This window comes from Salmo salar, chromosome ssa23, assembly GCF_905237065.1.
Source record: "Salmo salar chromosome ssa23, Ssal_v3.1, whole genome shotgun sequence".
NCBI classification, from domain to species: domain Eukaryota; kingdom Metazoa; phylum Chordata; class Actinopteri; order Salmoniformes; family Salmonidae; genus Salmo; species Salmo salar.
Window position 1 is genome coordinate 10,476,553 of NC_059464.1, and position 24,636 is coordinate 10,501,188.

General features: G+C 39.7%; 2 long non-coding RNA genes across 2 annotated transcripts; one reads left to right on the forward strand and one right to left on the reverse strand.

Moving 5' to 3' along the window:
- Positions 1-9,329: 9,329 nt before the first annotated feature.
- On the reverse strand, positions 9,330-11,083 carry LOC106584042 (uncharacterized). The gene is made up of 3 exons (XR_001323678.2): positions 10,764-11,083; positions 10,339-10,417; positions 9,330-10,182 (listed from the first exon to the last, which is right to left on the reverse strand). It is a non-coding gene; the product is annotated as an uncharacterized lncRNA (long non-coding RNA).
- A 2,917-nt stretch (positions 11,084-14,000) lies between these two features.
- LOC106584043 (uncharacterized) lies at positions 14,001-14,986 on the forward strand. Its single transcript, XR_001323679.2, has 3 exons — positions 14,001-14,131; positions 14,233-14,339; positions 14,501-14,986. It is a non-coding gene; the product is annotated as an uncharacterized lncRNA (long non-coding RNA).
- Positions 14,987-24,636: the final 9,650 nt, after the last annotated feature.

Sequence of the window (24,636 nt, forward strand, 5' to 3'; positions counted from 1 at the left end):
CGACATAACTCCCACTTCCCAAGGACATAGGCTAGACTTAGCCAGAGGTCTCTTCCTGGCTGTCCGGTTGGGCTGCACTGTCCACAACAGGCTCCTGACCAGCTCCAGTCTGCCCCTGCTGATCAGAGCCCTGGAGAGCTCTTTCACCTCCGCAGTGTATGCCCTGCACAGGCTCTTCAGCTCGGCCTGCACTTCATCCTCTGCGTACCTCTCCTGGGCCCTCTGTACCCACACCAACAGCCGAGTGATGGCTTGTCCAGGGTTGGGGCCGCTCTGGGTGAACTGTCCCAGCAGGGACTTCAGAAGGCACCGTAAAACCGTGGTGTCCCTGCTCCCAGGCCGCTCCAGCTCTAGTGCCCTCTTTAAGCAGTCAGCTGCATTCTGCTCATCGTCCTTCAGCAGGAGACAGCGCCCCTGGTGGAGGTTTGGGAGGCTGTCCCCCAGGTCACACTACAGGGCCTGACAGAGACACCAGGTCTCTGTTCAACGCCACCTCATCCACCATTCGGCTCTTCTGGAGGGCATCCACACCCATGTAGTAATACGCCTGGTAAGATACACCCAGATTTGTTATACTTGTGTGGTGATACACCTGCAGTAACACCTGCATTCATGTTTGCCTATCACAAACAGAAACACAATGAGACATTGTTTCACTAGATATTCTGTTTTTCCACCCACACACACACACCTTATTTCTACACACCTGATGTGACAGCTGTCATAGTGCTTGCAGTGCGTTGTCGAACAGCAGAAAGCCGGCAGAACAATCCCCGCTCGCCTGTCCCATCTCCAGGTGTGTGTGTAGACGGGTGAACACTGAGCACCTTCTCCAAGTCAGCCTTGGGCTCAGTCAGGTTATGTCTATCAGGGAGCCCTCCCTGACCCTGTTTAGCCCTCTCCAGGTCCCTCACATATGCCATCATGTTGATCTGAGAGTATACACATGTCCTTTTATGTACATTTTGTGTGTATTCTATGATTGTCATGCATCTCTCCCTGAGAGTGTCATGTTCTCTTGGTTTAGATTAACTATTTGGTTTAGTGACATTGACATTAGTGAAGTGGCATTGCTTTGGAATAACAATAGTGTCAAGTGTGTTAAACTAAGTTGAACATTGTGCCTAGACGTGTTAGGGCTACTGCAGTAGGCCTACTGTACCTTGGTGCGGGTTCAGTAGACCTGCCAGTTGAGTTCAGGGTCAGGCAGCAAGTTGAGAGCCATGTTTCAGATCCCTGTGGACATCTTGTGTTTCCTCAGCAGATAGAAAACCTTGGCCAGCCTGTTCAGGATGAACACATTGTCTGTGGCTAGTTTTATGGCCTGCAGTCACAGTCAATATTACATTCTCTTTTACACTAACTTCTATAATGACCGGGTATGCTCTCTTGTAAAACCTGGCAGGTGCCTAAAAACCTCTAGTGCCGTCTCGTAGATTATGAAAGGTTTTCAACCCCACACAAGGGAAGAGATATGAATAGAATATAACCCCTCTCAGGAGCTGGCGCCAAGTCTATAGCCCTTTTATATTTGTTCAGGAAGCAGGCAGATAAATTAGCACTTATTTCAGCTAAGCATTATACAAATGTGTCGTAAGGCTTTACTGCTGTGGCTTTACTGCTTGTTCTAGTGCTCGGTAACCACTCAAGGCTAGGGCTGTGGGAGAAAGGGGGGCAGGTAGGAAGATACTGAATGATGAATCAATACATTTAGACCACTCATCTTGTGGGTTCAGCTAAAGAGTGAACGAGAGAGCAATAATAATTTATAAATGTTTTCCTATACTGAACAAAAAATATAAACGCAACATGCAACAATTTCGGGCCGCACGCACAATAGGCCTCAGGATCTCGTCACGGTATTTCTGTGCATTCAAATTTCCATAGATAAAATGCAATTGTGTTTGTTGTCCGTCGCTTATTCCTGCCCATACCATAACCCCACCGCCACCATGGGGCACCCTGTTCACGTCAGCAAACCACTCATGGCCCACATGACGCCATACAAGTGGTCTGCTTTTGCGAGGCCATTTGGACATACTGCAAAATTCTCTAAAACTATGTTGGAGGGGGCTTATGGTAGAGAAATTAACATTCAATTCGCTGGCAACAGCTCTGGTGGACATTCCTGCAGTCAGCATGCCAATTGCACACTCCCTTAAAACTTGAGACGTCTGTGGCATTGTGTTGTGACAACTACACATTTTAGAGTGGCCTTTTATTGTCCCCAGCACAAGGTGCACCTGTGTAATGATCATCTTTTTCAGTCAGCTTCTTTATATGCCACACCTGTCAGGTGGATGGATTATCTTGGCAATGGAGAAATGCTCACTAACAGGGATGTAAACAAATTTGTGCACAACATTTGAGAGAAATAAGCTTTTATATGCATATGGGAAATGTCTGGGATTTTTTATTTCAGCTCATGAAACATGGGGCCAACACTTTACATGTTGCGTTTATATTTTTGTTCAGTGTACAGTATATGCATACCTTTCTGATATGTTTTCTCTGACTTCAGGGTCTCTGTGAGCAGCTTCAGTCCGTTATTGTAGTGAGACTGTCTGGAGTCCATGTCCTTTTCAATATCTAGTCTACAAGGAAAGATTGATTTGCTTTACATTATTATCACACATTAACTTGGTGATATTATCGACTGAAGCATTCAGGACTCAAGACACAATTTCCCTTATAGATTGTTGCAATTTTGAAATACCATCTCCTCTTTTCTTCTGTGATATATGAAAATCATGTCATAGGGATGGGCATAGATAGGCCTGCCCTACCAGGCATCAGGCCGCAGAAAGCCTGGTGCCTCTGGCCATTTTGAGCCTGTAATTGAACCCACAAATGCTGATGCTACAGATACTCAACTAGTCTAAAGAATGCCAGATGTATTGCTTCTTTAATCAGAACAACAGCTTTCAGCTGTGCTAACATAATTGCAGAAGGGTTTTCTAATGATCAATTAGCTAACACAACGTGCCATTGGAACATAGGAGTGATGGTTGCTGATAATGGGCCTCTGTACGCCTATGTAGATATTCCATTAAAAAAAATCTGCTGTTTCCAGCTACAATAGTCATTTACAACATTAACAATGTCTACACTGTATTTCTGATACATTTGATGTTTTAATGTACAAAAAATGTGCTTTTCTTTCAAAAACAAGGACATTTCTAAGTGACCCCAAAACTTTTGAACGGTAGTGTATGTTTGTAAACACATCATTAAAAAGTACCATAGTGATTGGGTGTCCATATAGCTATACCATGATATTTGCATTGCTACTAAGTAAACCTCTAATTGGTCCCCACTATTCCACCAGCTAAAACTCCTCCTCATCCCGAGTTGGGTTGTCATCCCAGTGACCAGCAGACTACCCCCGACCACCCCAGATCCCATGGCCCCCGAGAGCACACGACCCATCCGTTGAAAAGAGCACACAGCTAGTGCCACCCACAGAATAGAAGCAGATCAGCCGCCAAAAGCATTTCCATCACCCTCATTTAACAATTCATATTTGTAATAACGTAGGTAGTTTATGCAAAGGATTGTTACCACTTACCAGTATTGCCGTTCCAAAAATTACATTTTGGCAAGCAATTATTATTTTAGCGAACAATTGTTGTTTCATCCTATATTGTCCTTAACATCTTTACTCCCTAGCAACAGTTGTGGGATACACACACACACACACACACACACACACACACACACACACACACACACACACAAACACTGATACGCTCAACCCCTTTCCTCCACAAACAACCATACACTCAGATGCTCAACAGTTGTTCCATCCCAGAGCCCCACTGAAGAAAGGCCTAGATTTACAAATGCATATACAGTTGCAGCTGTATGAGAAGGCATGAGAGTCTTGGCAAAGAGCCCTTTGACTTGGCACGTACGCTGAGATGAAGAACAGTGTGCAGATCCTCCAAATGTCAATAAACTTGATAATCTATCAACACTGATAATATTTTTGTTGTTGTATTACGATCTGTACAGTATATATTAGGAGTATTTTTTTCTTATGATAACACCAGTTGTTTTCTCAACCATTTAAGTGTGAGTCCTCTTCTCACCACCAGAGGGTGAACATGCATTAACATACTGTGTGACAAACTCAGATTGACTGTGTTCTGTGTTGACACAATAACGTTGACTAAAAACGGAAACATCTGACTATTGCGATGAATTAATGTTAAAAGTGATAAAATAGTTTTAGAATATATTTTTGGAAGTTCTCTTTTGTCCTCTAATTGCTTCAAGAGCAGGAATTGTGATCTATGCGAACCCTTTGAGACAATAGTACAATTTGTAATAGTACCATTTCTAAGAGGCCAAGGTTGTAAAGTGTGTTAACAGAGTCCTTTCTCTCCTAGTCAGACATTTTATCTTTAGTCGGACTCCCTCCACCTCTACTGCCAAATGGTTATGCTCACCTCAGCTGGAAAATCTGAGTCTGTGTTTTTCCCATCTTATTTGTGCCTTCCTTTTTCTGTTCTTTTTCCCTCATAAATTACTTTAACAGGAGGGAACCCACCATTGTGCTGTCTGCAGCTGCTTGGTGATGTCATCAGCCCAGGACAAGGACCAGGGAGAACACCAAGGTGAGTGTTGACAGAGAAAAAATCTCAAGTGCATACTCGTGTCCTCTCTCCTTGCCTCCATCTCAAAACCCATTGGATGAGAAAGTCAGAGGTCCCCTCCAATGGTTTTGACGAGGAGAGAGGACACAGGGAGTATGCAATTGGGATTCAGAGAGGATGAGTGTGAAGAGGGAAAGAAGGGATGGGGAAGGAGGGGAACTCACGTCCCACTGGGCATAGACGTCAATTCGACGTCTATTCCACATTGGTTCAATGTAATTCTTTGAAATTACGTGGAAATAACGTTGATTCAACCAGTGTTTGCCCAGAGGGATGTGTGCATGAAGTCAGTTTGTTCCTTAGTCTGTCATGTAACGAGTCAGGATTTCATGGGGATCGTTTGTGTACTGTAGCGATCTGCTGTAATTTACCTGTTATTAGTCTGTTGAACAGATGTGCATGAAGTCATTTCTGTTCCTTGCTTAGTCATGTAATCTGACAGAGAGTCAGAGTTTTCTTGGGTTCCTAAATGTATGTCTCTGTTGTACAGTTGTAAAACCTCAAAGGTACAGATTTTTGGTGGGCAAAACTGTGACCGTGTGGGGTTGAATTATACACTTTAACATTTTCTAATTTGTCTGTACTTTCCATGGTATTCACCCGTCCTCAAGTGCCAGTGCAATTACTTAATATGAACATTGCACATTATATTTTTTGAGTCATCAGTACAGTTTTAACATTAGATTTTCTACTACATCAGCCAAAAAGAGGCCTCCTACAAACCGAGACAAATGGGAATGGCAGAGGATAGGAGAGATGTTAACCCACGTTTCCCAAACTCGGTCCTCGGGATCCCAAGGGGTGCACGTTTTGGATTTTGCCCTAGCACTACACAGCTGATTCAAATGATCAAAGCTTGATGATTAGTTGATTATTTCAATCAGCTGTGTAGTGCCAGGGCAAAAACCAAACCGTCCACCCATTGGGGTCCCGAGGACCGAGCTTGGGAAACCCTGTGTTGACCCCTAATAATCCCAAGAGACTTTCCCAGTATTGGAGGATTATGACGTGTGTCCAACATACTGTAAATGTTAAAGGCCGATGTTGGGAAACTAAGCCCCAGTTAGCCCAGTTATCAATCGTATTAATAACTAGGTCTGTCCTGACTCCTGACACACACACACACACACACACACACACACACACACACACACACACACACACACACACACACACACACACACAGCTCTCTAGAGGCACTGTTTGACTGCAGATTAGAGCTCCAAAGGTCTCTCTAGTGCCAACTGGCTCTCTGCCTGTTAGTGGACTGGACCTTTAAGTATGTGACTACCTAAACTTGTCCATTAAGAAAGGCTTGTTATCACTTTCCATTGCAAAACATTTTGCTATGGTGTGCTCTAATGAATACAACCCTGTTGAGGAATAGGCACTAAACTGCCTAAACAGCTCACCCATAAAATGTTGGGCAGTGGGTGTTGTAGCTATATGTAGCTATAGCTAGTGGCATGAAGTCATCTGGCCAGCAGCTGTGTGTGTGTTTTTACACAAATACTGTACATTTGTGGGTGTAGCCTATTTGTGTGAGTGCACACATTCTTGAGATAGGTGTGATTTGATGGTCCGATTTAGCAGTATGGCATATCAGATGGTGAAGAGAAAGATCAAGATAAACCAGATGAATGACTGAGTCAGTCTTAAATTACATTGACATACTGTATGTCCCACTAGATTAGACCCAGATCACCCTCTCTCCCACACTGTATCAAATTGCTGTACATTTTCAGCAAAACAATTACTGTAATTTGCTTGTTAAAACCTGTTGTGGATAGGCAGTATTTTCACGGCCGGATAAAAAACGTATCCGATTTAATCTGGTTACTACTCTTGCCCAGAAACTAGAATATGCATATAATTAGTAGATTTGGATAGAAAACACTCTAAGGTTTCTAAAACTGTTTGAATGGTGTCTGTGAGTATAACAGAACTCATATGGCAGGCAAAAACCTGAGAAGATTCCATGCAGGAAGTGGCCTGTCTGACAATTTGTTGTCCTTCTGTTGCATCTCTATCGAAATTACAGTATCTGTGCTGTTACGTGACACTCTCTAAGGCTCTCTAAAGCCTTCAGAAAGTGGAATGACGCGTCTCCTTTCTCTGGGAAGATAACAGGAGCAGAGTTTGTAAGTGGTCTGCCTGGGGACAGTGAGACTGGAGATGCGCGTTCACGAGACCTCGCCATTTTTTTCTTTCTCTCTTTGAATGAATACAACGTTGTTCGGTTGGAATATTATCGCTATTTTACGAGAAAAATAGCATAAAAATTTATTTTAAACAGCGTTTGACATGCTTCTAAGTACGGTAATGGAATATTTTGAAATTCTTTGTCACGAAATGAGCTCACGCGTTACACTTTGGATAGTGACCTGAACGCATGAACAAAATGGAGGTATTTGGATATAACTATGGATTATTTGGAACCAAAACAACATTTGTTGTTGAAGTAGAAGTCCTGGGAGTGCATTCTGACAAAGAACAGCAAAGGTAATCCAATTTTTCTAATAGTAATTCTGAGTTTAGTGAGCCCCGACGTTGGCGGGTGTCTGAATAGCTAGCTGTGATGGCTGAGCTATGTACTCAGAATATTGCAAAATGTGCTTTCGCCGAAAAGCTATTTTAAAATCTGACAGCGATTGCATAAAGGAGTTCTGTATCTATAATTCTTAAAATAATTGTTATGTATTTTGTCAACGTTTATGGTGAGTAATTTAGTAAATTCACCGGAAGTTTTCAGTGGGTATGCTAGTTCTGAACATCACATGCTAATGTAAAAAGCTGTTTTTTGATATAAATATGAACTTGATTGAACAAAACATACATGTATTGTATAACATAATGTCCTAGGAGTGTCATCTGATGAAGATCATCAAAGGTTAGTGCTGCATTTAGCTGTGGTTTGGGTTTTTGTGACATATATGCTTGCTTTGAAAATGGCTGTGTGACTATTTTTGGCTGGGTACTCTCCTGACATAATCTAATGTTTTGCTTTCGCTGTAAAGTCTTTTTGAAATCGGACAATGTGGTTGGATTAACGAGAGTCTTATCTTTCAAATGGTGTAAAATAGTCATATGTTTGAGAAATTGAAGTTATAGCATTTTTAAGGTTTTTGTATTTCGCGCCACGCTCTACCATTTGGATATTTGGCGAGGCGTTCTGCTAGCAGAACGTCTGTCCTCAACAGGTTTAACATATTTTGGAGGTGTGCCTTTTAACCTGTTAAGGCACTACTATCACATATCAGTTAAATTGGTACAGCGTTCTCACTAACGGGTGAAACAAATATAGCTATCCATTTAATGTGTATAAGGGACAGATCAGTGTGGCAGCAAGTCTTAAATCTTTACTGGTTGAGTATTTTGCAAGGTCCATTTGACATGTTTTTTTGCCTCGTAATCACAGCCAGTTTGGAAGCCTTTGTTTAGGCCTGTAGCAGTACAATTGATATAAAACACCCAATATTCATAAATATGCGGTAATATACAAATACCTAGCAGCCAACCTGCTTGCACCAATCCCATGTATTAAAGTAAAATATCAATATTACGATTACAGTAGCATTTACTTTCTTACAGTATAGTAGGCAAATTTAGCGGTATTATACTGTATCTTTGCTCTGATATTACAGTAACAGCAAGCTGGTGGTAAGTTACTGTGAATTTTGCAGTAACATACTTTGCACTTGCCAGAAATGAGCAGAGATGCATCAAAAGGTATCTTGTTACAAACACAAAAGGCCTTGAAGACCAATGTGTCCTTAACTAAAACAACATTCTCTATGTTGCAGATAAAACAAAAAGTTATTTTTCAACTAGTTTGTGACCAGAATAAGAAGTCATTCTGATGTCTGTTCAACCAGGTTTTGCCCGCTGGGATGTATTTGATGAAGGTATTTCAATAGTTTCAATACCCTAGTTTGTCATTTGTATTTCATTTCATTAATGTATTTTGTAATACTAAAATAAAATTGCAAGTAGCCCATTTAACTACAACAAAATTCTCAGTAACGGTTACAGAAACGTTTTAGTTGCTTTGACTGTGATATTTTTCTTTTTTGATCAACCTTAGTTTAATGCCCTGACTGTAAGTCATTCTGGACAAGCTAAATAACCAAAATGTAAAAATGAACACTTGCAAATCAGACTGCTGGGTATTATTCTAATTAGTTTTCTGGCTTTTCATGACACATACTGGAAGAATAAAAAGAGAAGAAAATAAATGAACAATTGGCATAATGTGGGCATGCAGGACACAACAGAACAGTAACATATCTTTGACAGCCAGAAAATACTAAAAATGTCTCATGGTCTATGTCAAATGTCTCAACTGCTCAGATTTACTTACCAACTACAACGGAGCACACGAGTAAAGGCATGCAAAGACATGTTTGCTCCTCTGTCCCTTATATTACAGTGGGACATTAACTAATTGGTCATCAATCTCAAACATTTTAAGAAAGAGGATATCAAAATTAGACAGTAGTTGGATAATGACATTTTTTTTTATTCATCTCTAAATGGTAAAGTTTTGCTTAATCCTAATAAATGTGGTAATATTCAAACAACCTTTTTATAATCAGCACCGTCCAGAATCCTGAGGAGATTGACCCGGACAGAGGTTCCTCCAATTGAGGACAGCTTGGCAGTCTTAAAAGAAAAGTAAATGCAAAAATGTAAGTATGTGTATAGAGGAAATAAAGAGACAATAAAATTATATATTTTAAAAGTGTCTGTCATATCATTCCTGCAACAAACATTGTTAGAAAACTGTGTTTTTGTCAAATCTATTCCTCTTCTCTGCAACTGCACATGTGTTTGAGTGAGGGACATGGAGAATGAGCAAGAGAGAAATGGAAAAAACTTCGCATGATTCACCAAGGGAGGTGTCTGTTGAATGGGTTTTCCACCCGAAAAAAAGTTGAGTTAAAATAGGATTTTATTTTCTTTACAAACATATTATTTAAAGCGGTGCTGTTTCAATTGGATCTAGTTACACTACACTCTTAGAAAAAATGGTTCCAAAATGGTTTTTCGGCTGTCCCCATAGTTCTACCCGGAACCAAAAGGGTTCTACATGGAACCAAAAAGGGTTCTTCAAAGGGTTCTCCTATGCGGACAGTGGATTAACCTTTTTAGGTTCTAGATAGCAAGAAAGGTGCTAAGAGTGTAAGATCAGGCAATCATGGGCAGCTGAATATCATGTATCTTGGGGAATCCAGTCTCAGTGAGACCTGATGCAGAGAAAAAACATTTAATGATCATCAGCATAGCTTGTACAAACCTAGCTCTTACAAAGCTGGTTAGAAGGAATCAATACACATTGAAGATCAGAGGATCAAACTGAAGAAAAAAACCCATTTTGCACACTAAACTTAGTCAATGACTATGGATTTAAGGAGGGGTGTTTCTGCTCTCTCCTTTCCCTGCGATGTGGCGGAATAGGTCACTGGTAACTTGGCCAAGTACTGCTATTGAGGCCATGCTTGAGGTCATTGACATGTTTCAAGAACTGTAAGGAAAGAAATAAATCATGATTAACCATTACCTAAGGTCTTCACTAAGTCAGACTTAGCATAGCAAGGACATTGACTGCGTTGCCCCTCAGCAATCTGGCAGTCAGGCTGACATTCGGAGAGATATAGACAGCAAAATATAGGCTATTTACATTTCTTAGTCAGCAGGCTGGATAACTACTGTACTCCTTCCGTTTGTTCCCTCCTCCAATCTTCCATCATAGAAGATCCCTGAAAAAAAAAGAATCAAAAATTGAAAAAAGCAGTTGAGAGTTGTAATGTTAGAATGAATGTTGAATGAATGTTGATGGGGAGCAGTGACAGGCAAAATGTATTGGATTGTCAAATACACACAAATATAAGGATCCAACCATCTCTCTCTCTCGCTCATTTACACACAAAACTAATAAATCTAAATCAATGAATCAATGTTTTTCTCTCCATCCAGCCATCTTTCTCTCTCACACACACACACATACATTTACTGTCATTAACTAAACAGATATCAACATTTCAAAACGTTAGCTAGCTAGCTAGCTACAACCAATGGCTACAACAGGTAAAATTGAAAACGTACTAGGTCCATGGAGGATTAGCCAGTGAGCTAACGTTAGCTAGCTAAAATTAGCCAGCTAACGTTAGCTAGCTAGAAAATTTTCCTTGACGTTCTTCTCCACAACAAACCACCGCTTTACGTACAAAAGTAAAACAAGAATGAAGGAGAACAGGGACTACCACTTAGCAGTCAAATCTTTTCGAAGTTTAGAGAAATTGTCATTGTTTTCCAGCACTGTTGTTGTGTAGCCAACTGGGCGCTCTGTCCAAACTGTTGTATGGTATTTTGACCGGTGCACTTGAACAAGCAGGCTGCCTGCACACAGAGATCTAATTGCTCCGTGTGAAGAACAGATTCCAATCCAAGTTTTAGCTGGAGCTGATATGTCTACCTCCTTTATTTAGCTACTGAAATAAAAATACAATTACTACACACATTGTTAGTTGCTTAAAAGCTTTAAGCGAAAATATAATGGTAATATTTTAAGGTAAAATTCAGGTGTAATAATTATTGATGGAAATACATGCGATTCTCAAAACAAATTGAGCTAGTCATAATAGAACATCAAACAAGCATTCAGTGGAACAGAAGATGTGCAGCACAATAAACAGTGCAATTAGCTAACACAGACGAAAGATTACCATTAGAAGCAAACACACACAGCAAGCTACCAGATACCATTAACTAAACAACCATTATTTCATTGTACTGCAGTTTTATTGTGCATGTTTATCTTACATGCTGGTAGCCTAGAACAAATGTTATGGAAGTGAATGTGCACTTTGCAATTGGGTGGACTGCAACTACGAAAAACACTGCCATAGCCTGTAGTAAAAGCAAAAGCATTTATAGCATCGGAGACTCTCTAAATTAGGGACCATCTCTGATCGCTATAGGACCTCAGAGACTGTCGCAGATTTTAGCTTTTATTGACCTAGCAAATTCGATGACTTGGAGGTGAAATATATCAAATTCATTTGTTTTTTGAAATTGGTATTTCATCACCTGCCGAATAAAAACCTCAAGTGGCCCTACTCCTGAAAAAGTTAAACAGCCAGACAGGGCCGGCTCTAGCCTTTAAGGGGCCCTAAGTGAGATTTGGTTGGGGGGCCTGTCATGCCAAATAGTGTCCCCCTCTAAGTCACAATGGGATTCAATGAGTTCTAGCTTCTGTTGCTAGGGCTGTTGCTAGAACTTGCAACATTCTGACCGGATTACATAATGAACCAAAGTGTCCGTTGCTATGCTGGTTGCTTGGCTCTATTTTACCTCATAGCTGTTGCAAAGTAAGGAGGATGCGGGCAGTTCTAGTTCTATTTCACAAAAAAAATGATCGCTCAGTCCGCGCAAAATGATTACCTCAGAATTGCTCTCCAAGGACGGTGTTTTGGACTGTGACAACCTGCCTACTACCTGCTGCTTCAGAGGGCTGAAACGACTGGAAAGATAACACTTTCTTTACCATGTGTTTGTCTTTATATAAGTCCATATTGTTAAATAGGAATAAATAATTGAACCTCTATGGGATCGGTGACCCAGCCCCCCCCCCACACACGGGACGGTTGAGCTAATGTGATTAGCATTAACATTAGTGATAAGCAAGTAACAAGAACATTTCCCAGGACATAGACATATCTGATATGGGCAGAAAGCTTAAATTCCTGTTAATCTAACTGCACTGTCCAATTTACAGTAGCCATTACAGTGAAAGAATACCATGCTATTGTTTGAGGAGAGTGCACAGTTATGAACTTGAAAATGTATCAATAAACCAATTAGGCACATTTGGGCAGACTTCATACAACATTTTGAACAGAAATACAATGGTTCATTGGATCAGTCTGAAACGTTGCACATACACTGCTGCCATCTAGTGGCCAACATCTAAATTGCTCCTAAACTGGAATAATACATTGTGGCTTTTCTCTTGCATTTCAAAAGTTGATGGAACAAAAAACAACAAAAAGAAATGCATGTTTTTTTCTTTGTATTATCTTTTACCAGATCTAATGTGTTATATTCTCCTACATTAATTTCACATTTCCACAAACTTCAAAGTGTTTCCTTTCAAATCGTATCAAGAATATGCATATCCTTGCTTCAGGTCCTGAGCTACAGGCAGTTAGATTTGTCCTTTTAGGCGAAAATTGAAAAAAAGGGTATGGTCCTTAAGAGGTTTTAAAGGTCAGTACCCTGTCTAGCCTGCCAGAAGCTTGAGAGGGTGAAGACTGGCTGAAGCCCATCAAAGTTGTTTCACCATGGCACATGATCGGTAAGTGTCCCAATTAAAATTTTGTAATGGTTTCTTTATTTGACCACAGCAGAGTTCAATATTATAGAATGTGTGTGTCAGTATCCTTACAAATATGAAAATATGCATACGGTATGACACAGATACAGGTAAGAATAAAGTAATCTCTCTAATGCTGGAACAAGGTACGGATGTTATAGGTTATTCTGTCACCAATGGTTTGTTTTATTTATTTTTTACAATGTTTATGTTTTTCCATGGTACATAATCAGCCATATTTCAATATCTTACATTGTTAATAGATATCGATTTTCTACCCCCTCCTCCAGATTTGGTGAATGGACCAATCAGACCCCCAAGACTGCCAATGGCAAGTCCCTTGATTGGTACCAGGAAGGGTGGGAGAACAACCTGAAGGTAATTCTCTTTGTACACAACAGCAGCATCCAGGCCGAGTACGGACGGGAGCCGCAGCTGTTGACTGAGGCAAACAATGCGATTGTATATACAATTATTGCATATACTGTAGTCTTTTAAATTTGTTATTGACTTAGTGTTGTTGATCAGAACAAGATCAGAACACCTTCGAGTACTACCTTCAGGCACGGACTGAGAAGGATGTGGAGGTTTTTGACCAGGTAAAAATGATTGCCCGCTGTTCATTTATTTTCTTGCCCTCCAAGAGATATGTAAGAAATGTATTTGTAACATGAAATATAATTGCATGTATTCCTGTCATCAATCAAGGTGAGACTGAACATGGACAAGGAGCAGGAGAAACAAAAGGAGAGCTACCGGAGCAGAATCAAGAAGGGGACCAAGTGCTACGACATCCGAGCGAATTAATGGTTTGGAAGAAGGACGAAAGGAAAGCGAGACCTGGGAAACCTTGCTGCTTTCTCTCTCCTAGCTGAGGTCACCATCTGTTAAAGTGAATATAAAAAATCTTGATAATAACTATTTGCATTTGCAAACAAAATAACCTGAAGCTAGTTTTAGTTTCCCTAACACTGATATTTTTCTCTTTGTCTTCCTAGGGTTACCTTGGTGGAAGTCAACAATCTTGACTTGGAGCAGTTGGATGGTCGACCACTGGAAGCACTGACGCCCTACACTTCGGTGAAGCCCAATAGATAAAGTATGTTAAGCTTTGGTTGACATTTGAGAAAGCAAGAAATGGTAGTTATGTTAAGCTTATAAAAATGTACCTCTTCAATTTACCTCTCTAAATTACTTTAGGACCATCGACTGTCCGAGCCCCCCAGGAAGTAACCCATCCACCAGAACCAGTGAGTTTGGATCAGTCTGATTCTCTGTGCTCTGAGTCGGAGGGGGATCAACTTGAGGTAGGCTATACCTTCCAAATGTGTTGAAAAGTACATATCTCCCACTTATAACACTGCACTAATCCATCAAATTTTCTCACAGTAAAGTGTAACCTGTGTGTTTTCTTGTTTACGTATCTGTTTCCTACCCTGTTCCCTTTAACTCTGCTCCTGTTCTCCAGGACCTAGGGGTTCTGCCCAACACCCAGATGTGAATCCACCTGATGTCCTCCATTACCAACCACCCTCCAACTTTTCATTGCATCATCTACAGCTACTGTTGTTGTCATTATTTGCTAAGAAAGAGCAAGAAAACTATCATACTGGGCACATAAAATGTGAGATACACAGATTAACTAAAAACACTAGCACTGCAAACACTCAGAACAAAGAGAGCAGCAGTGCCTGGACTTTGCAGTCTCCCTCAAGTCCCCCTTCTGAGACTGACTGCCTGTTGAGAACAAGTGACAGGCAGAACCTCCCACCAACACAACAACCACCTTCTCTATATTCCACACAGCAGAATTCAGTATTTTAGTCTATGATTGCCATGTGAGTGCACAACAAATCAGTGAAAAAATATTAATGACACAACTGCACCAAAAACAATCAAAGTTTATGTATTAAATATCTTAAATATTGCCAGGTTGGTTTTCACAGCTGTTTCACAAGGAGTTCATTATTGTAAGTTGTAAAGTATCCTTTGATGGTATTTATTTGTTCCACATTATTCATTGTTGTAGCCTAGAACCTACAACAGATACATATATATTCAACCACAAGGGTCTAATAATGAGCTATGCCAGACAGGAAAAAATGATCATAATAGAGGACTACTGAAATTATATTATTTCAGTGTAGATAAGGGAAGGACAGGTTAAAACTTCTTATGGATGGCGGCAGTATTGAGTAGCTTGGATGACTGACGTGCCCAGAGTAAACTGCCTGCTACTCACTCCTAGAAACTAAGATGTGCATATTATTAGTAGATTTGGATAGAAAACACTCTGAAGTTTCTAAAACTGTTTGAATGATGTCTGTGAGTATAACAGAACTCATATGGCAGGCAAAAACCTGAGAAAAAATCCAAACAGGAAGTGGTTTGTAGTGTTTCAAGTGATTGCCTATCCAAACTACAGTGTCTGTGGGGTCATTTTGCACTTCCTAAGGCTTCCACTAGATGTCAACAGTCTTTAGAACCTTGTTTGAGGCTTCTACTGTGAAGTGGGGATTAAGAAGAGCTCCTGGAGTCAGATGACTGCCAGCAGGGCATGAGCCTCAGCCATGCACGCTCACGTGAGAGGTTGCTCAGTTCCATTGCATTTCTGAAGACAAAGGATTTCTCCGGTTGAAACTTTATTGCGGATTTATGATAAAAACATCCTAAAGATTGATTCTATACCTCGTTTTACATGTTTCTACGAACTGTAATTGAATTTGAGTTTATCTGACCTGCGCGTCGTGAATTTGGATTTGTGAACTGAAGGCGCGAACAAAAAGGAGGTATTTGGACATAAAGGATGGACTTTATCGAACAAAACAAACATTTTTTGTGGAACGGGGATTCCTGGGAGTACATTCTGATGAAGATCATCAAAGGTAAGTGAATATTTATAATGCTATTTCTGACTATTGTTGACTCCAACATGTCGGATGTATGTTTTTGTGTCTGCGCGCCGTACTCAGATTATTGCTTTTTCGGTAAAGCTTTTTTGAAATCTGACACAGCGGTTCCATTAAGGAGAAGTTTATCTAAAGTTCCATGCATAGCACTTGTATTTTCATCAACATTTATGATGAGTATTTCTGTAAATTAATGTGGCTCTCTGCAAAATCACCGGATGTTTTGGAGGAAAAACATTACTGAACATAACGCGCCAATGTAAACTGAGATTTTTGGATATAAATATGAACTTTATCGAACAAAACATACATGTATTGTGTAACATGAAGTCCTATGAGTGTCATCTGATGAAGATCATCAAAGGTTAGTGATTTTTTCTATCTCTATTTCTGCTTTTTGTGACTCCTCTCTTTGGCTGGAAAATGGCTGTGTTTTTTTGTGTATAGGCACTGACCTAACATAATCATATGGTTTGCTTTCGCCCTAAAGCCTTTTTAAAATCAGACATCATCAGCCACATCATGTGGCTGGATTAACAAGAAGTAAAGCTTTAAAATGGTGTATAATACTTGTATGTTTGAGGAATTTTAATTGAGATTTTTGTTGTTTTGAATTTGGCGCCCTGCACTTTCACTGGCTGTTGTCATATCGATCCCGCTAACGGGATTCAAGCCATAAGAAGTTAAAATAAAAACATGACAGCCAGACAAGCCAATGTACGAATCAAAAGGATTTGCATATGAATGGAGTGGAAATTAGCTGACTTCGTGATCTGTCAGGTAAGTAACTTTAATGTATCAAAAAGATTACACGTTTTCTTTGCCATTTCCAAATGACTAAATGTAAATTTCCGAAACATAGCAATGTTTAAGTCATGGATTTCATGTTGTAAGGTTAACAAGGTACCCAAAAGTTGTTCGAATTAATGTTTTCATTTTATTAGCTAAACAAAACTTGTTAAACAGCGAAAATATCATGTTTTAAAATACATTTCCTGCAATTCTACACATTTTGCCGTGGGGCGTAGAGAATGTTGCAGTTTTAAAGGTCCAGTGCAGTCAAAAACTATTTAGGTTAGAATAATACTGTGAACATGATAATGCCATTTTAGTGTAAAAGCTGTTTGAAAAGGCCACCTAAAATGTCATCCTGTTTTGGAGTGATGGAGTTTTGGCCTTCCGTGGTGACATCACCATGCGGTAAAGTAATTAATAGACCAATAAGAGAGTTCCAAACCTTTCTGCAATAACAGCTAATTATCTGTTTTCCCCTGCCCACTCAGACCACTCCCAGACAGAGAAATTGCTCTTTGCTAAGAAGTGTTATTTGTTTATTTTTGAATTCTTTTAATTGAAAACAATCACAGTAAGGTACCTAATTGCACCTTTACATTTAATTTCCTGCAATTCTACCCATTTTGTAATGACTTATGCCATGTTTATATGATATCTGAGTGACAGTGACTAACGAAATCAATGGGGGGGGCCACTGGAGGTCAGGGCCCCTGGGCACGTGCCCGGTCGGTATTCCACCATGATTACTAGACTACTAATCAAAAATTGTTAGCTGACATGGCTAATTGAATCACTGTCAGTGACTGACATAACAAGAGAAAAACTGCTAATGCACAACCAAACTTCGAAAATTGCACCTGATGCATTCTAGTAGTATTATTCTTAATAGTAAGTTGAGATCCCGACTGAGTTCCCAAAAAATAGGCCCGCGTCCAGCGTGTTGACTGGGTACAGTATGCCTGCCACAAGACCCTAAACCGCTTTGGTGCGCTCTGCCAGGTGTTGTTTGCCAAGTGTGCTAAACTGAATCATGCAAACCCTGCTGAAAAAAGAGCATTACTCCAATTTGTATTATTGTAATGGTTTTATTGTCTTACATGCAATGGGCGCATTGCCAACAAACACTATGCACATGTTTATATAGATTGGCATCTTTTAATTGATTAGCACTTAGATAACTGGTCAGTAGCTCAATCAGATTTCAACCAAAAAACTGATATCAACCAAATATCAGATATCAACCAATGTCAAAAAGACTAACTAATATATCTTAATATGGTTGTAATCTGGTTATAAGACGTCCCGACCAGATTAAAAAATAAAATGTCTTTATCACATCGTATGCCTACTGGGATGTAACAAAAACAGGGGTGCAACTTTCACTGGGGATAGGGGGGGATCATGACAGAAATGATCTGTTAAACCCATCCAATTGCCTAGCTAGAACTTCACTGGTGCTGCTGCCACTGAACAGATAGCCTACTTTTCTAGAAGAGATCTATCAACATCAGCCATGTAAGAAGGCTTTTAAGTAGGCTATTACGTCCAACCAGCTCTCACAGTCTCACGTCAGAATTAGACGTTCATCCATGTTTCTCAAACATCAAAAATTTACATTTTTCCAAATGTAAAATTTGTAAATGTTTAATTTTAGGCAATAACTCAAAATGTTCAAGGTTAGGCATTAACTCCAAATGGTTAAGGTTTGGGATAGGCTTAAAATATAAAAATAACTTTCTATTGCTGGATTTGAATTTGCAACCTTTGGAATCAAAGGCAGATACTGATGCCCAACCGTCTTCCCTATCAACATCCTAGCAAAACCAAAACCAACTTGAAGGTAACATTGCTCATTTTTGCCCCTAGTGGCCGGTTTTCACGTCAACTCACGACCTCAGACATGGATGGACGTCAAATACTGACTTGTATCACCGGTGAACTGGCTAATTACGTTGGTGTTAAAGTGTTCTATTACTGTAGGCATATAGTCCGGCACAATGGACGCTTCATAATACCCATAAAACCTAGCAGTAAAACCTGGTAACGGTTCCAATCGTTTTTTCTCCATTCATTTTTGCATCTGGGATTTTAGAACTACTTCATATTAGGTCTGTGTTTAGTGTAAGAGAGAAGACCTCAGCAAAACTACAAATTCCTGCAGGAAGCTCCTTCACGTCATCTCTAGCCAACACTGACAGCTGCCGTTCACCAGTGCAATCAGAGGCCGTGTCCAATCCATGAACTCCGGTTTGGTCAGGGCCAGCATGAGGGAAAGTTTATCCTGTGTTGGTGAGTTTAGATATTAAGTTTGAGCATTTTAGCAATACAATGTTCTATACAGCTGTCAACATTCTACAAGTAAAAAGCCACTTAATCAATGATATAATCATTAACCAGATTACCCCGGATATCAGACTTAGATGAGTGATAACTCAGTTGTAGTATGTTGTCATTGAGGAGAATAAATCTAAAAATCTATTGACATTCAGAATTGACTTTGTTTAGACATCCAGCCAGTATTGTAGTTTCATGACCAGAGACAAATCTTCAGAGGCAAAGTGTTTATTTATTCGGAGTGGTACATGCATATACACTGTCTTGATTTATATGATCCTTCCCACTATATAATTGATATTTCAAGTGATAAAATCCCAAATTATCAATTAATAAAATAAAAAAAACACTAGACATGTGAACATTCATTTATTAAATATTCTACAGCTGTAAATTCATCAATCAAATCAAACTTTATTCATATAGCAAATTTTTGACATCCTTACTGGCATCAGGTCCAAGGTCAGCTCCACATCACTTGAAGGGACACCTGCTTCTTCATTGTGTGGACCACCAAAGCCTCTCTCACCATCCCCATCCAGTGTGACAACCTCTGACAGACTCGTATTGCTCCTCCTGTCAGTACCCAATTTCAGGGAAGCCAATGGTCCAAAACATATTCCACATATTTCATGTACACACACACGCACACACACTAGGCTCCCAGAATAGGTTATATTACATACACATTTTGCTCAAAGCAGCCACCTAAAGTAATGTAGTTAAATTCCCACTGTGCCCATGATAAAGTTATCTATGATGTTCAAATTATTTCTTACCCCCTGTGTCTTAATTTTTGAAGGCCCCAGTCATCCCTGCCTGTACCTGACATTGTTGAAAAACAAGCGAACAATGAATAAAGATCATAGCTACACAAACAATAGGCTCCTAGAATAGGTTGCATTACATTAAAGTTTTGCTCAAAGCAGCCAACTAAAGTAATGTCGTTAACGTAAGTTCAATCACAAAGGCTGGTCTGAGTGCATCGCCTCACAGTTTCATTCAGTAGTACAACACAATTCACATTGCATTTTATCATGGGCACAATGGGAATTTATATCTGTGATGTTTAAATTCTCTAGGGGAGGGGGCAGTATTTTGACATCCGGATGAAAGGCGTGCCCAAATTAAACTGCCTGCTACTCAGGCTCAGAAGGTAGGATATGCATATTATTAGTCGATTTGTATAGAAAACACTCAGAAGTTTCTAAAACTGTTTGAATGATGTCTGTGAGTATAACAGAACTCATATGGCAGGCAAAAACCTGAGAAAAATGCAAACAGGAAGTGTGGAAATCTGAGGCTTGTAGTTTTTCAAGTGATTCCCTATCCAGTACACAGTGACTTAGGGTTCATTTTGCACTTCCTAAGGCTTTCACTAGATGTCAACAGCCTTTAGAACATTGTTTCATGCTTCTACTGTGAATATGGAGCGAACAAGAGGGCCTAGAAGTAGATAAGTGAGGAAATGACATGAGCTCAGAGGCGCGTGCTCACGTGGGTGTGAGCTGTGTTCCTTTTCTTTTCTGAAGACATTGGAATTGTCCGGTTGGAATATTACTGAAGATTTATGTTAAAAACATCCTAAAGATTGATGCTATACATCGTTTGACATATTTCTATGAACGTAAATAGAACTTCTTTTGATTTTGGGAGGCAAAACATTTCTGAACATTACACGCCAATGTAAAATGTTTTTTTTTTAAATATAAATATTAACTTTATCGAGCAAAACATACATGTATTGTGTAACATGAAGTCCTATGAGTGCCATCTGATGAAGATCATCAAAGGTTAGTGATTCATTTTAGCTGTATTTCTGGTTTTTGTGACACCTCTCCTTGCTTGGAAAATGGCTGTGGTTTTTCTTGTCAAGATGATGTCCTAACATAATCTAATGCTAATACTGTAAAGCCTTTTTGAAATCGGACAATGTGGTTGGATTAACGAGAAGATTATCTTTAAAATGGTGTAAAATATTTGTATGTGTGAGAAATTTGAATTATGAGATTGTTGTTTTCAATTTGGCGCCCTGCTATTTCAACGGCTGTTGAATAGTGTGTCCCGCAGCTGGGACGGTCACGTCCCACATACCCAAGAGAGGTTAAATTACGTCTTACCCCCAGAGTGAGAGAGAGAGTACATCTCTTGAAGCAGATCTCCTTGCTGAGGGTAGCTTTAATCATGCACTGCTTGTCGTGGGGTGAGCCTGATGTTCCGCATGTCACGCCTCATGTCTAAAACATGGGGAAAAGGGGACATAAAGTCAGTTTTGATGCATCTACAAATTCAATGTTTTACACAATATTGTATCATATTTAGTAAGTGTGTTTTGAATGGTAAAATCATTTATTTGTGAGCTAGCCAATTTTCACTAATGTAGGTAACTGGTCAACCAAAGAGCCTAACTAGCTAACCCACCAGGCAATATTTAGCTAGCAAGTCTGATTACATGAATGTTGAGTTAATGTTAACTAGCTAATGTTAGCTAACGCTAACTAGCATGTCACCATGTGAAAAAGTGTGACTACTAAACTGTGAGCTAACATTAACTAGCTGGCTAGCTCACTAAATACTTGTCAATAAAAAGGTCACAACAGTCATTATGCTAGCCTATGCTGGTTTTCTTTTTACTACAGTCGGTGGTTATCTAGCAAATTTGCTTAAGCACCTAGCTAATCACAGATCATTGACCTAACCAAAACAGCTTGTTAGCAGCTAGCAAACAGAGCTTACCTTATGACAAGGCTCCAGCAACGCCTCTCGATTACAGAGGTCGGAAAACAATAAAATGCACATGTGCTTATCGGAGTAGTGCCATGGTTACAATCCGGTACAAAGCACAGAACCATCCTTGCAGCTGGCTTCCCAACTAGCAATGCGGAATCGGCCCAGAAACGTCCCTCTTCCGGGGGGCCGGAACTGATTGAATTGGCCCGGTGTCGGACTCGGCCTAGAATCAAATGCAGTTTGCACTGCGATGCAGTGTCTTAGACCCCTGCACCACTCAGGAGGCCCCATCCACAAAGTTTTTAATGCTTATCAATTTGCCTTGCACAAAGTATCAAAATACTAAAATACTACTTAAACAGGACTCATAAACAATTTAATTGAAATGTTAATTTCATTTTTTTATCACGGAAACAATGAGAAAATATGGAAAGATAAATAAGTAATGAAATGTTAATTATATAAAGCAGCCCTTGTAATCATCTGCCAGAGAGTAGCCACAATCGGCTCGAGGCCAAGTAATACATTTGGGCCAGATAACTCACACCGGAATCGTCCCGAGCCCCTAGTAATACATCTGGGCCAGATAACTTACACCAGAATCGGCCTGAGCTCATTCCCCGCATCCTAGCCGTAGGTAATACTGCCGAGGGTGGCCCAGACTCGGGCCACATGACGTCGGCCGAGTCTGACTCTCAGCCGAGTGCCCCGACTCTCAGCCGGAAGTGGCCCAGATCCACTGTGCTAGCTGGGTTCAGATCGACGGAGAGACCTAAGGTTAGCTAGTTTGCTACAAAGGCCAGATGGTAATTCTAGTAATTAAATGTTTTTAAGGTAGCTAGCTAAGTAATTTTGAAAAATTCTAAACAAGAATACACACAAGAAATAAACGATATCAAACTAAAAAGGCTATAATATCTACTTGACAGGTTACTACATGGTGAAATATGCTTTGAGGGATGACGCCAAAGCTTGCGACAGGATGTGTAGTTCTGTATGATAGCCACATTAGTGGCTATTTAGTGTTTCATTTTTGTGGGACAATTACAGACAAATATATTGATATAAGTTACCTTGTCCGAGAGAGATTTGCACGTCATCAATACGTCACTCCAGGGTAAACCTACACGAAACACAGACCTTATATGAAGTAGTTAAAAATCCCAGACGCAAAAAATGAATGGTGAAAAAACGATTGGAACCACTTCCGAGTTTTACCGCTAGGTTTTATGGGTATTATGACTCATACTGTGGTACTCAATAAAGATGTTTTACAGTAGGCTACTTATGGCAGCTAAGTTGTGCGCTCCCTTCCCTCTGCAGCTGTCACTGTCATCATGCAGGTGGAATCTGGAGTCCTGGATTCAGCTCTCCGTTGCATATTTCATGAATAGCCTAACTAACTACTAGCCTTACCTAGAAAGGACTATTCCATAGTGAGAACTGAAGCAAAACCAATTGTCTGGACTCCAGATAAATGTATGCTATTATTTCATAGGTTTATGCGACTGTTTTTTCTGAGGAAGATTCACATTATTATAGATATACCTCCACCGAGAAGCAATGTACTTTTTGATAAATTCCAGTGGGAATTTAACATAATACAGTCCAGTGAAAGTGTATTTATTTCAGCTGTTGGGCACATCAATTCAACCCACTAAGCAACTGACTTCAGGCAACGTCTTCTGGACATATTCTTGGGTGCGATTAGGATCGGCCTTGATTTAGGCCAAATATAGACATCTATGTTTCACAAGTTTGGACAGCACAGTACAGTACAGTAGAGAACAGCAGATTACAGTACATTAGAGTAAAGTAAAGTATAGAGTGTACTGTACTGCACTCTTCTGAACTAAACTGTACTGTACTCTACTAATTTAAACTATACTATACCATACTGTGCTCTAATGAATAAAACTACTGTCCTGTACCGTATCATACAGTGATTCTTCCTATAAAAGTTGTGTCATACTGCATCACACCTTGCGGGCTGCCGCAGAATTCTATGGCACGTTATTTAATTGTCCGTCATTGTTGCCATTAATGCTAGTTAGTGTTAGTTTGACCACCAGAGGACATCTTTGAGAATCATTTGATAGTCTTCAATATTGGCTGTACTAGAAAATGTAAAACCTTTTTTTGTAAGAATGGGATTGATTTTAAGGGATTGATTTTAAGAAATGTAGCTTAATTAATTTGATTAATTAATATTATGGTGTTTCTATTCCACGAAAAACAAACCCCTCAGGGTTTCCATTATGAAAATATGGCACTGTACAACGTGACGGTCGGGAGTAAGATACAGTACTAAGAGCATAACATTTCCACATCCTAATTGTAGTCTTACCAATACCCAAAAGGAGATTCAGTGAAAATAAAATCTCTTTGATTTATCAAGACCAGTCCCTATGCTTGTCTCAGAGCAGTGTGAAATGGTGCTGAAATAGTTGACCACACGCAGGTAGGCTATTGCTTCAAATCCAATTGCTTCTAACTTCAATATGCTTTTTAAATAAATAAGACCTACACCACTTTTAACAGCATATTACTCAACACTAGTGAGACTCATGTTGCCTATGGTAGGCCTACAGTATATCTAAAAAATGTAAATAATCAATGATGTGACTCTCCTCCAATAATTACATTTAGATATTAATTTAGAATCCTCCATTCTCTAAGGGGCATTTTTCGTTGGAGCAAATCTGATCTGTGAGAATATCTAAGGCACTTTTATATCATTCTAAATTAATTCATAATAATAATAATAATAATAACAATTGCTCTGTTTAAAAAAATAACAATATTTTGGAGATTATTTCATTTTCAAATAACCGAA